The 14,010-nt window shown below is 42.6% G+C and overlaps 1 long non-coding RNA gene across 1 annotated transcript; it reads left to right on the forward strand.

Moving 5' to 3' along the window:
• The first annotated feature begins 13,003 nt into the window (after positions 1-13,003).
• LOC139795556 (uncharacterized) lies at positions 13,004-13,808 on the forward strand. The gene is made up of 2 exons (XR_011725568.1): positions 13,004-13,200; positions 13,459-13,808. It is a non-coding gene; the product is annotated as an uncharacterized lncRNA (long non-coding RNA).
• Positions 13,809-14,010: the final 202 nt, after the last annotated feature.

The following is a 14,010-nucleotide window of genomic DNA, read 5'->3' on the forward strand; positions in this document are numbered from 1 at the left end:
CAGATACTCAGCTGGTATTAATTGTCACTACTTTGTCTTTGAGAGCACCGTGCCAATTTAACCCAGTGCAGGATCTGGCTCAGCATGGTCCTTTCCACACTGCTTAATCTGTTCAAATCCAAGTTAGTCTAAAGTAGCTTTCAGTATCATTTAAAACTACCTCAAGGAACAAAGTTTTTTTTACCAAGGATGAAATGGCGTCCAGAGAGATTTCCTTATAAAATGAGCCTTCAAAAGGGGATCTCCCACTCTGCAGAAGTTTGTGGCAGTCTTCAGTTCTTGGCTGGCATGGAAAGAGGTTCTAAATTGGAATCTCTCAGTTTACCATTCCAGACTTCAAAAAACTTTAGATCTGACCTGAAGCTTTGTGTAATCTTCAGTTTAAAAGTTTATATAAATAGGAGAATGTCTTGTTACAAAGCATCATCAACCTCTTAGGGAAAGTTTTACAGTGGGAATGACAAGCAGAGGTAATACACCTCCCTCTTCTCTGACATCTGTGGGCTCCCTCTGGGCTGCCAAGAAATGTCACTCCTCTCTCAACTTTCACCACTTGTAATATTTCCAGGGGGTTGGCACCTACATCTTTTTCTTGTGGAAATCCTATAGGTTTTGTAGATCTCTCTGGCCTGTTTACTTCAAGCTACTGCTTTCCCCAACAAGCTCGGCATCTTTTTCACAGATGAATGATGACCCACCAAACGTGTTTCTCTTTCCTCAGTGTTTTACTGGTTGGCACAGTTGCCTGTGGGATGTGAGACATGAGTTCAAATGCCCATCACATACGGGACCATAGTATGGGCAATAAATTTTTATGAAGGAATGCTCAGCTGCCTCATCTGTATGTTAAAACAGTGAACAAAATTTTGGTGTGGGACTTTTCCAGTCCTGCCTGAAGGTTATCACAGACCAGAGATGATTCCTAGGAGGCAAGGCAGCTGCAGCCACTTTTTTTTGGGGGGGGAAAAAGGCTGTATGGACTGTTGGCCTCAGGATCCGAGGAGAGTCTCTGACATATTTTATATATTAGGGTAGATGCAGGCTCTCATTTTCTCATATTAGAGCCTTTTGCTTCACATAAAATCTCGAAATAGAACTCCAAGGACTATTTCTAAGGACTGCTTGCTCAGGACATCCTTGGGAGAGAGTTTGGAGGATGGGATGTAAAACCTGGTTTCCAAACACTGGTCACGTAACAAGAAACTTGTGATCCTGTGGAGTCAGGAGGAGGTTCCTTGAATGCCCTTGCTACCTAAACATTAGACATGGATCCTCAGTGTTTATTTCAGGGCTGTCCACACCCTGCAGTGAGAAGCTCAGCTTCAGCTCACAGCTAGCTTGTGAGGCAAGGCACGAAGCCTTGCAGAGAAGGTTTCTCTCAGGTCCCAGTGTGGCAGAGACATCCCAGACACATCAGCCCAGGCAGGGCATGTGCAGCCATGGCCACGCTGCCTCCCACTCTGGGAAGGTGGCAGCCCCCACTCATGCTGCCAAAATAACCTGCAGGAACCAGAAAGTTAAAGCAGGGTAAGCCCACTGGTGCCAGGTAGGTGTGGAGGGAGTGCTCTGCACCACACAGTCAGGCTGGGCTGTCCCTGTGTCCCCAAGGCAGGAGCTGTGCATGTGCATCCCCTTGGCTGACCATCAGCCAAGAATGCATGAAAATTCAACAAATTACTGGTTATTACAAGAAACATATTTCACTAATTGGCCTCTGAGAGCAATGTTTTATTGGGCAAAAATTATCAATAGGCAAAGTGTGGCACTTGTTTAATATTAGAACTTTATTCTAGCCTAAGGGAAAGGAAAGACTAAAGGATCAAGGAGACAAATGAAAGACAAACATGGAAAGCTGCAAAGTCAAAAAACACTGAGGGGAGGAAGCCACAAGGGAGCGGGATTAGATTTCAGAGTCTCCATAAGTGAGCACAAAGATCTTTCTTGTAAATTAATTCCACACTTAATTTTTGGAATTCTTTCTTACTTTTCCAAACTCCAGCCAAAACTAAGTCAGATGAAATGTTATAAGAGATTGGCATCCTGGGATGTAGTGGTAAACTAGTTTACTTTCACAGTTTCCTTTCATATGTAGATTAAGCACTGAATTTTCTTTTGTCATTGCTTGCAAAGATCTAAGTTTCCTTCCTAAGGCATCATCTTTTATTAATCAGCTTATCCACAACAGAGTCCAAAGAGACTGGAAATGGGTTCAGTCAGATGTTGATAAATGTCTTAAGTTTCTTATAAACTAAATCAAGGCCAGCCATGTTTTATTAATAAGCTAACCTTCAAACATACTTTGCCCTCTGTATACTCTATCACACTTTATATGCCATCCTGTTTACACTGCTTGTCCCAATTTTATTCAAGGCTGTTAACATCCTTTACTTGAAAAGGCAAACCCCAATGTATATGTATAATGCTGTCATAAAGGGTAAAAGTTATCATCTGTAAAAGTACATGCTACATACCAGGTGTGGCAACAATTTGGAAAGACTTACTCTTTTATTGCTACATTGCCTTCCCTTTATTTATTTGTTTATTTATTTGTTTATTTGTTTATTATACCTGTTGCTGGCTAAGTGTGTTTCAGCAGCATGCAGCTTAACTGATACTATCTCCTTGCCATGGAACACAGGCTTCTGTCATGTTCCTGAAGCTTTCCCCACTCTCCAGCAATGATGTTGTGGAGTGGATGCTCAGATCACTCTATCCCACTTCCAAGAACCTGTTCTCAGCCAAGACAGACAAGAAAACCCTGGCCCATTCCCCACCAGAAGAAAGACAACATTCAGTCTCTTTGGGTCCCAAAATCTTTCAGCTGTTGCCAAAAATTAAGTGGATGCTTGAAGATGCATTTTGGTTTTACAGATCACTGACAGCCTTCAGAGAAATTATAAGCTTTTAGAGTAATACTTCCATAAAAGTTCTGCATGGCTCCACAAGTGACTGGGTGAGCCCTGTGACCAGGATGATGTGTGAAACCAGAGGAACTTGTGTAGTATTTTCAGTGGAAAATTTGACAATGGGGGCAGATGTCAACCCAAGGAAAATGTGGGAGGTGGAGAGGAGAAGGACAGTGGTGTCTGGATTAGAGTGTTATGGGAATGTTGATCCAGATATCTCCCAGTGACCAGAACTGTGAATGTGATTGGTGACATTGTCACCACCAAAAAAGCTTACATTAGTTTAGAAGAGGGAGGAAACAAAAATCATCCAAACAGCTTTTGACAGGTCATTTTTTTTGAGCTATCCCTAGAGGTTAGCATTTTAAAGGCATGACATTACTGAAAGAAGTGTTACTACAGTCATGGGAACGTGGCTGGTTAAAGGTGTCCTGCAATATGCCTTACAACATGACATCTACAGGAGGGTTCTAATGCTCCTCAAACTCAAGCTCAAGCTCAAGCTCAAGCTCAAGCTCAAGCATAGAACGTTTTGCAGGATCAGCAGTCATTAGAGAGCAAATGATACAAAGAATGTATTTTCAGGAGGTACCTTTACTTTGTGGGGATGCTTTATGGAATTTTAGGCTTCTGCACGCTGATTTTTTAGAGATGCTAAGCAGTGTAACTTTCATTAAAGTATTTGAGGGGCTGAGAGAGCTCAAAAGAAAAATTCAGGGCCTTGGGAAAAATCCTGGTTGTGCCACCATTTATTACATTTTTTCATTGACTGAAAAAATAAAAGGCAGGGTTTTTTGTTGTGTTGTTGTTGTTTCTGTTTTTTTAATAATTGAGAAAGTTTTCATTATTTCCACTAAAATCAGAAATTAACTTTATATATGTGAAGCAAAGCACCAAGAATAAAGTAAGTATGTGCAAGCAGACACCCCTCTTGCAAATATGGCTCTGAGATATGCAGCTGAGAACAGGATGTTCACACAGGCACAAAATCCCAAGAAATGTGTATCATGAAACACTTCCCATTAGGCCAGAGTTACAGTGCTGATTCATTAAAATGTAAAGGGTTGCACTCAGACTTCAACTTGCAAAGAAAATGTTCTGAAAAATGGACCTTTGTGGCTGAAATAGCGTGAAGTCCTGCCCTGTCTTCTCTGCTCCTCTTCCCCTCCCAAGTTTCTTACAAAACCTTCCTGTGGGAAAAGGCATGAGAAGATAAGCAGAATTCAAGCAGAGGAGATTGAAACACAGCAAATAATTTATCTCAGTTAAAGGGCTATCCATAAGAGATCTGAAAAGGCCATTGAATAATTAAAGTGATACATGATTGGAAAACTATTTCTGACTGTGTCAATTAAGCATCTGTTAAAGATTTTAACAGAAACTAATGAAACTGTGGAGAAAAGAGAAAAAAAAACCCAGAAAGATGTCTCTAATTTGCTAGATCTATTGTTTCATAAATGTATTTTCCATTGTATCTCAGTGTGTTAAAACACTTTAAACATCTTGCTCTCATCAGATTCCTGCATAAAAGATTCCCTCTGCTCTTTAGGTGCTTTCTGACAAGTGCAAGATTCCTCTCTGGTGACCAGCCTCAAATCTCACTGAAGCTAATGGGAAATCAGGAAGGTCCTTTTCCAGGCAAATTTGGGCCCAGAGGCACAAATGAAAATACTTTCACTGTCTTTATCGTGTCTGAGAGATGAAAGGAGAAATTTTGGTGGCGCTTAACACTAGCCTTGTAGGCTCCATATTCCGGGCCTTTTGCAAGATGTGCAAATCCCATGAGCCAATTTCTCTTCTTTTTATTGTAGCTGATGAAAGTTCCCAGCACAGGGAATCATGAGACTTTTAACTGCTGCAAAAATCCAGACTAAAATGTCAGTTTTCCCTCCAGCAAGAACAATTTACACAGCTCACGACTACTTGGTGCAGGGAGTCCTGCTGAACATCAGATCCAAGGACTTTCCTGTACATTCTTCATATGAAATTGCAGCATTACCTCCTGCCAGGCTGGTCTGCAGTGGTAACTACATTTTACTGAGAATTAAAAAAGGAAAACTTATAAAAGGTCTTTCTCTATAAAAAGCAAGTGAACTGCAAGATCCAACCTGTACTGCCAAAAGAGGGATTTGTAGACTTTAGTGGGTACACTAAAGCTTGAGATGCTTTACTGTTAAAAATCAGTAATTTATTTTCCTATAATTTATACTCATATGTAGCGTCAGGCAGTCAGAAGCCCATTTGCACTGGACAAGAAGTCTCATACTAAACTCATCAAAAGTCTCTTGATCATCCTGTTGGCATCAGTATCAAAATTACAATGTCTACTCTAGCAAAATAGACAAGATCAGGGCATAGACATGTACTTTCTGTGTGGGCCAACTATCATTCTCCAAAGACATTACCAAGCACAACTCAAATAAAGTAAAAAGAGCTTTTTTTCTTTAGTTCTTTGGGATGTCCTCATAGAGGATGTTCACTGCAGTTTTTATTTCTAATTCTGTGTCATTTGCTGCAAAATTCCAGCTGTAAATCTTGATTATAGTTATCTTAAAGTTAAGACCAATTGCTCTTAAAATGGGTAAACTACTCTACTTGCTCCCTGCAGGACAGGAACCCCCTAGATCCCAAGAAATATTCAAGCTGCATGAAGTTCAGCAAGGCCAAGGGCAAGGTCCTTCACATGGGTCAGGGCAATTCCAAGCTCAAATCCAGGGTGGGTGGACTGGGAATAGCACAGAGGAAAAAGATTTAGAGGTGTCGGTTGATGAAAAGCTGGATATGAGCTTGCAATATGTGCTTGCAGCTCAGTAAGCCAACAGGATCCTGGGCTGCATCAAAAGCAGCATGGCCAGCAGGAAGAGAGTGGTGATTCTCCAGTTCTGCTCTGCTCTTGTGAGACCCCACCTGGAGTACTGTGTTCAGCTCTGAGACCACCCCAGAATAAGACACACATAGACTGGTTGGAAGGAGTCCAGAGGAGGACCACAGAGGTCATAGGACCTGATCACCTTGCCGATGAAGACAGTCTGAGGGAGTTGGGGTTGTTCATTGTGGGGAAGGACATGCTCCAGGGAGACCTTACAGTGGTCTTCCAGTACCTTAAGGGGCCAAAAGGATAGCTGGAGAGGGACTTTTTATAAAGGCATGTTGCAACAGGATGAGGGGTGGTGGCTTTAAACTGAGAGTAGATTTAGATCAGATATTAGAAGGAAACTCTTTACTGTGAGAGCAGGTGGAGCAGGTGGCTGCCCCCTCCCTGGAAGTGTTCAAGGCCAGGTTGGATGGGACTTTAGGCAACCTGGTCTAGCAGGAGGTGTCCCTGCCCATGTCACAGGGGTTGGAACTTGATGATGTTTAAGGTCCCTTCCAACCCCAACTATTCCATGTGATTCTATGACTCTGCTGTGGCAGCACCAAGCACACAACAAGCTTGAGAGGGGCTCCTGCATCTGCTGCATTGCCACTGCCCAGGGGTGCAGCAGCAGAGCCTTTGGCTTTATCACTTCCCCCTTCTCCATGGCCAGGGCTCAGAGAGCTCCTGTGTGGAAAGCAGAGAGGAAGCAGCTCCTGCCTGTGCTGTCTTTATGCTGCAGGTGTTGGGACAAGAGTAAAAGCTCCAGCTGCTGGCTCGGAAGGTGTGAAACTCATCCCGTGCCAGAGAGTGGCAGCAGCTGAGGGGCTGTGTGTGTGTGTGCCCACCTGTGTGCTTTGAAAGGCATTAAAATGGCTGCTGTTGGGGGGAAAATGACTTCTTTAATTGCTCAGTGGAGGCCTGGCCCACCTATAGCGAGGCTGGAGCAGAATATAATCATGGAGGGTGTAACTGATGGGAAAAATGTGCTGGTTTTACTGAGTGTAATAGATGCTAAAAGGTATAACCTGCTGTGGAGTTTAACAGCTCCTATTAAACCCCCAGACAAAGCATTGTGGAAATTCTACAAAATCGTATGTCCCCAAAGCCACCAGAGAGTACAGAGCCTTTCTATTTTTATAAACTGAATCATAAAAATAAAAAATAGAAAAAGCAATTTCTGAATATGTGGCTGGATTAATGAAATTAACAGAACACTGCTAGTTTAAGAGTTTAATGATTCTCTGAGGGAAACGCAAAATGAAGGCATTCAAAAAACAGTGACTGAATGAAGCTGACTTGATCCCTTCTGTGCTACAAATTGCTCCAGCAATGAAGACAGCTTCTAAAATGCCAGGAAGCTCCAACAATATCTTGCAACTTTTACAGCAGATGGTGGTAAGGCAGACAGCACGGTCGGCTCTTGAACTATGCTTTTTTTTCCCCTCTGCTTGTAGCAAAAAATCTTCAAAGCATGTTCAAGCACAAGCAAAACACTGCAAAAATGATACTGAAAAGAACAACAGCCTTCTCACAAGGGGAAGAGCTAAGGACCCCAAATCACCTTCTGGAGTCCCTGGAGAACACTGCGGCAGCTCTACACTCACTTAAGCAGCATTTGGAAGTTTTTACAATTAAAGGAACAAGTCTTAATACAAAGATCATTTCACAGTCTGCTGCTTGTAACTGCAATAAATCCATCAGGGACTGCTCAAAAGAATATCTGGATGTGACTTCAGCCCTGCTAAAACACCTACAGAAGAAACCTTGACTGTTGCTACAGTGAATGCAAAATAAATAAATAAATTCTAGAATATGCTAAATACCTGAGAAACCAGAGGGGAATAACCAGCTCTGAAAGGGGGTGTAAGGTTTGTCACCTTGGGAGACACCACTCTCATAAAGTTAGAGGCAGCCCATCCAGGGCTGCTCTGAGGTTTTCCCCCTGAAGACATCATTCCTGGCCCTGGGACAAAGCTGCATCTCCCTCAGGCAGTGCAGGCAGTACAGGCTGCCCAAGCTATTCAGGCTGATGCCATCCACTGCTACCAGCCAGGCAAGAGGTCGTAGCCCCTGTGGATGAAAGATAACAGGGAGGAGGCATTTTCAACATGCAGAAGCATTTCAGTGAGAAGTTGGTAACCAGTGGAACAGAAGCTAGGCAGAATTTAGTTGTACAGAAGTTAGTCATCCATTGCAGTGGTGAAAGGGTCCGTGTCAGCTGTATGCAAAATAAAAAATGAAAGATAAACAGAAAATCTTGACCATCAGCTTGTCATGGGGTAACTGTGAGAAGAAGTCATGGGGCTGTGAGAAGACCAAACATGCCAAGAGGGTCATTAGATCAGCATTTTGAACATCCCATGAAGTGCTGATTCTATCAACCAAGGCAGGCCCTGGAAGACCTACCAAGACTCCTGATTTGGCCTGCTGACACCTGCTTTTAACTGAGAACTAAGGCTTAAATAAACTGACAGCTTTTCTCCACTTAACCTTCTGATACCAAGTTCTTCAGAAATTTTAAATTACTCAGACTCAGATGATTCGGATCACTCTGTCTGGCATCACATCCATAATGAAACAGCTCTCATTAGTAAAGTCTCAACGAACATCCCCTTTCTCTGAGCCATTACTAAGGCAGGTAGTCCTCATGATGGAAAAGCTGGATCCTGTCACTGTAGGAAGAAGTGCTCTCCATTCACTCCAGGAGTTGTCTTCTACTTCCATCTGTGGTTTTTCATGGTTTTGTGTGTGACCATTGCTTGAACATGAAAAGGGAGGGACTGTGCATCCCTCAAGTCCCCCCAGGTACCTCAAATTGAAGCTTGGCTACTAAGCAGCAGAAAAATAACTACATTAGCACCCTTCCTGAAACCATTTACCCAAAGAAAAGGGTCCTCTCCAGTCTTTCTGATCTCCCCTGTTTTCTTCTCTTTCCCCAGACAAAAAGCTAGTGACATCTGCCACATCTCTTACCTTGTTGATACTTAGTATTAAGTTTAAACAACCAGATCCTAGAGAGCTCTCTAATCTTTGAATGCTACTAAAAGGCTTTCCCTTAAAATCCGATTGCTCTTGTAAGTTCTGTGCTTTGGCCTAAAGTAGAGCTTGCATGGATTTGGTTGGGAAACAAGATTCTACAGCCCTGATACACGTTGTTAATGATAAAAAAGCATCAGTGGATCCACCTCAGATAATTTCTCAGAACTACTCCAGGCTGAACTTCAGATCTCATGTTTTCTCATAAGGCCTGGGAGCCCTGACTCAGTAAGCAATTGTGTTCTTTGGTCCTTTACACATTTTCCTTGTATTTTTATCCACACATGCAGAAAACAGTCAACAGTACATTACATTCCAGCCCCTTCTGTATTTGTACATTGGAGCAATATTCTTCCCTTTGTCTAAAGGTCAGATTACATTAGCAGTTCACATTCCTGGTTAAACATGTAGGCAGATGTTTTCTTCAGGGGGCAGATGATGTAGGAGGAGGCATCGTTCTCTCCTCCGGTCTTCAGTCAAACTGGACTTGTCCTCCTCAGCTGTGTAAATGTGTGTCTTAACTGAATGGCACATGCTTCATTTTGGACTAACATTTCCATGAGCTTAAAACCATTTGAGAGTCTGTTATCTCTTTAATTAAATCCTGGAACACCGAAATTAATGGCGGGTCTGATGTTGACTTCAGGAAATGGTACTGGGACTCCTGCCTCCCCCTCATCCAAAATGTGGTTCAGTCATGAAAAATGGAAATCCATTTCACCCTATTTAGCAAGGATACATTCTGAAATGCAATTTGGCACTGAGGATGTAAGTCTGGTTCGTGAAACTGCTATGCATGCAGGAAAAAAATGACTTTTGCAAAACCTCCAGTTTCTCTTTAATTAGACTAATAACCCAAGACTGTGACATGTCTTCTGCAGAGCTGGAGGTCCTTGTGGACCCAGCCTGTAAAGGCATACGTGCATTCGAGTTCTATCAATTTTGTATTTTCTGGGAAATCTGCATCATTTGTCTCGAATTTTCCAGGTCCAGCTGAACATGCTGAGCCCTATACAAGGAACTTTTTAACACAAGTGTTTCACAGCTGGGACGCCATAGCATAAACTCAGCTTTCTGAAATATTTCCTTTTAATTCATGGCAAAGCGAAGTTTGAAACTATAAAAAGGAATAAGGTAGTGGTTTCTCCAAATAATACTCCCACAACAACCCAGTCTCTGAAGGATGATTTTTAGAAGATTGGGGACGTAAGGTTCAGCTATGCTGGTGTGCTATAAGGACTTCCTTGGGTCTAGGTTGAGTCAGGAAGAAGAGATTGGTACTGCCCCATCATCTCCTCACTGGGTGTGAGAAGAAGCCATAACTTATAAGTGAAATTACCAACAGGGTCTCTGGGTGGCTTCTTTCATCCCAGTGGCACATATGTCACTTCTTACTGCCACAGGAAGCTGGGAGGAAGGTTAGAACTTGAGCCAGTGCTTAGAGTCAGACTGATTTTATGCATGGGCTGGGTTTTAGGGTGATGCAGGACTTCCTGTACTAAGACGTGGTAAGACTGTTGACACGTCCCAGTAGAAGACTGTGTTTCAGTTGTGTAGAACTCTGTGAAACTGTGATTTGAATATTCCCAGTGGTAATCTGTAGCTGGTGAATCTTTTAATAGACAGATTAGTATTATGGCTAAAGAAAATGTATGGCCATATCCAAGATTGGACTAAGAAAAAAATAAACAGCTTTGCCTCTCTTGAAGAAATCGTTCCCACTTTTTCTTTTCATAAAGAAAGCTCAAATACAGCCACACTGGAGGACACAGTCCTTCATGTATGACTTTTCTACCAGGGAGAGGTCTGCTCCTGTAAAAACTTGCCCATTCTAGATAAGCTTTGGGGGGAAATGTTCTTGTAATGGGAACATTTTACTGGATTGACTGGAAGTGTCCAAAGTGTTGCTGCTCAAGAGGTGAGGTGTCCCAGCTCAGACCCATTCCCATGGCTCCTTCTGTGCTCCCACAGCCTCCCTCCTCTGGGGAATCCCTTGGGAAGAGGAGAAAGAAGTCCTCTGATCTGAACCTAGCATGGGACCAAAGCAAAGCCAGGTGGAAAGGAAAGAGCCACATTATGGCAGCAAGATGTTTCCTGTAGGATCACTGGCAAGAGGAAATGAAATGTGGGACTGTTTAGGCAATGAGGCATGGCCTGAGAGATGGAAACAAGGAAGGAGGGATAGGGGACTGATCAGAAGAGGATTTAGGTGGGAGAATTGGATGTAGGCTGGAAAGGAAGTAATGGCTGGAAGGTGAAATCTGAGGAACAGATCCTAGGGTAGTTAGGTAATAAGGAGAAACTTCTTGTTCTCAGCTGCAGCTCTTTTCCCAGTCTCAGAGTCAATCAATCAAAAATTGGGGACTTGGAAAGAAGGTTATCCTGCAAATGAAAAGACCACAGTCCTGTGGGGGAAAATGCTACATGATCATGTAATTAAAAGTCTCCATCATGATGCATATGCAAAAGCAGGCCAAATATAAATTGTGCAGACAGTAAATATTATTTTTTAATTAAATTGTAGAAACATTTTATGACCCGATGATTTTTTGTTTGTTTTATTTAGGGCAAAGAAAACTATGGAAATATGTACAGCAGCCAAAACAATGAGATAGAGAACATGAATAATGGAAAATATTCAAGCATTGTATTGAAGTGACAAGAAATTATCTCAAGAGAACCACACACTACCAGAATTTATTTCTCCTTCACTTGCAAGTTCATACGATTTTTGTTATATATATATATATATATATATATTTTTTTTTTTTTTTTTTTTCCTGGAAACTGATCAAATATCTGTAGGGATAAATTTTCAGTCAAAACACTGCATTTCAGTGACTAAATACTGCTGATGTCTCTCTTAATGACTGACTTTTCTGTTATTTCAAGAGGAAGCATGTGTCTATTCCTTCACGATAAGGGAAGAATCCTGAATTGTGCAAAAATTTCCCAAGTCTATGGAGTGCCATTATGTCCAACCACAGCCTAAACAAACACACCCAGCAACATATGGAATTAAGGGCTGAGGAGAAAGTCCACTAATATGAAAGGAACTATTCCTTCAGATGCTTTGGATCAGGCCTCACATTTCCACTGGAAAAACCTTCACAGCCCTTTGTATTAGGAACATGTAAAGCAAGGGTGTTGCTTCATGAACACGCATGCTTTAAATTAGCTGTAAATGCTGTGTATCAGAGCTATCTTCTGTCAGCTTCAGACAATGTTTCTTTGGCTGCCAAAGTGGAAGTTTCTTGATTTCTAGAAGAGCCAGACAGTCAGTCAACCATGGCAGACTCTGGAGGCAGCAGCTCTGCCCTGGCCTTGCTCTTCCCATGGAAATAAAAGGGCCTTTTATGACTTTTGCTTCAAGGAAAGAGAATTACAATGATCCTGAGAGTCTGTAAGAGGTGCAACCTTTGCCTAGGGCTCCTGGAAGGGCTCAGACCACACCTCCGAGGCTGCGCTTTCCCACTTCCTTACAAATGCACCTCTTTATGACTGAATATTAAATTTATTAAGGTTCACGGGGTTTCATGTTCAGGGTCAAATCCTGGTTTGATTTACACTTTGTGCTTTTCCAGGAAGAAGCTCACCACGATGAGAAGCACCTGCCTCAGTGGGTGAGCTGCTCCAAGCAAGAAGCCCCCATCTCCCAGCAGGATGGAGAGCTGGATCGCAGCGCTCCCCAGGAAGCAGCCACTGGGAACCTCAGTGGCTCCTTTTTCCGGGATGGGGGTGTCAGCATTTGGCCAAGAATCTCTCTGTCCCAAAACAGCATGCTGTCAGATACAACAATCTTGTGGTTTTTATCTACAGAGCCATTATTTTCCCTTTCTTAGTGTTTGCACAGTGAATTAAGTTATTTTGGAGCAGAGCCAGCATGCTTCTCAGACTCTATCCGAATATATTCCCATAGACTTGCATTGTAATTTAAGTAAAAAACTAGACCAAATCTGCAGGGTTTTTTGCTCCTTCTATTAGTAGTTTAAAGCAGAAGCTTCTTGCTTTGCACTCAGATAAATGAAGTTTAGAAATGTCAGTGGGAGCTTGGATCTCCTGCCTACTAAGATATTTTTTTTAAAGATTAATGTATTTTCTTGTAATTCATGGATTGCACTTCTACCATCAGGCCCAAAAAAACGTGCACTCTCCTCCAGAATGCAGCCTTTGAGAGGTAGACCTTGGTAAGAGGAGTTAGACCTTTGTTTTGCTATGTCTCATAGAATCATAGAACTATAGAACGGTTTGGGTTGGAAGGAACCTTACAGATCACCTGGTTCCAACCCCCCTGCATGGGCATTGGCACCTCCCACTAGACCAGGCTGCTCAAAGCCGGTTCCAACCTGGCCTTGAACTCTTCCAGGGAGAGGGATAGAGTTTGCTGCATTGAAGCAAGTGGTGAGTGATCCTCTGTGGGTGTGCACAGAGGATGGGGGACCTGGTACAGCTCCTCACACCTGAGCCAGGAGCAGCTGCTGCACTGGCTATGGCAACGCCAGGCTCTGCCTCTGCCCGTGGGCTCCTGCGGGAACAGTCCCTTCAGCAACCCCTTCAAGCCCTTCCTGAGCCATGGAGGGACTTCAGCAGCTCTTATGTCTGTTTCTTGTAAACGAACGTTGCAAACATTATATGCCTTTTTTTTTTTTTGTATTGCAGTTGATAGCTTTAGTGAGCAATTATTCTGTAAAAGAAGCTGCTCTTTGAAGTCAGGGCTTGAGACCACAAACAGAGGATGTGTGCCCAGCCACTTGCAGGAAAGTAAACAGAGAGGGGCCCGTTCTGCTGTGCCACCTTTAACAAACATGCAGCACTATTCAGGGATTTTAAAAGAAAACAACACAGTTCCTCCTGCCACCCAGTAAAAAATGTACGTTTGCAATCGCGTCTTGTTTTGCATATGATTGGTAGCATACTTTTAAACTGCTGTAAGTAATAAAAATATATATGTGCAAGTTGGCTATAAGAAATGCCAAAGTTTCACCTAATAAAATTTTGGTATGCCTCAATTTTCAAAGTAAATTTGATTTATTTGAGCCACCAGCCATCTGATGACAGCCTTGTGTTTTTTATATGAGTCATGTCCCAAGGGGTCTAGAATATGCCAATAGTGTACCTTGGATCGGATCCAGTGTCCGCAAACAGGTTTTCATTAGACTTTGATGCCAGTCTCATTGGGGAGCAGAGAGGCTGCTGAAAACCAGCTTTACT

This window comes from Heliangelus exortis, chromosome 3 (genome assembly GCF_036169615.1).
Source record: "Heliangelus exortis chromosome 3, bHelExo1.hap1, whole genome shotgun sequence".
Classification (NCBI taxonomy): domain Eukaryota; kingdom Metazoa; phylum Chordata; class Aves; order Apodiformes; family Trochilidae; genus Heliangelus; species Heliangelus exortis.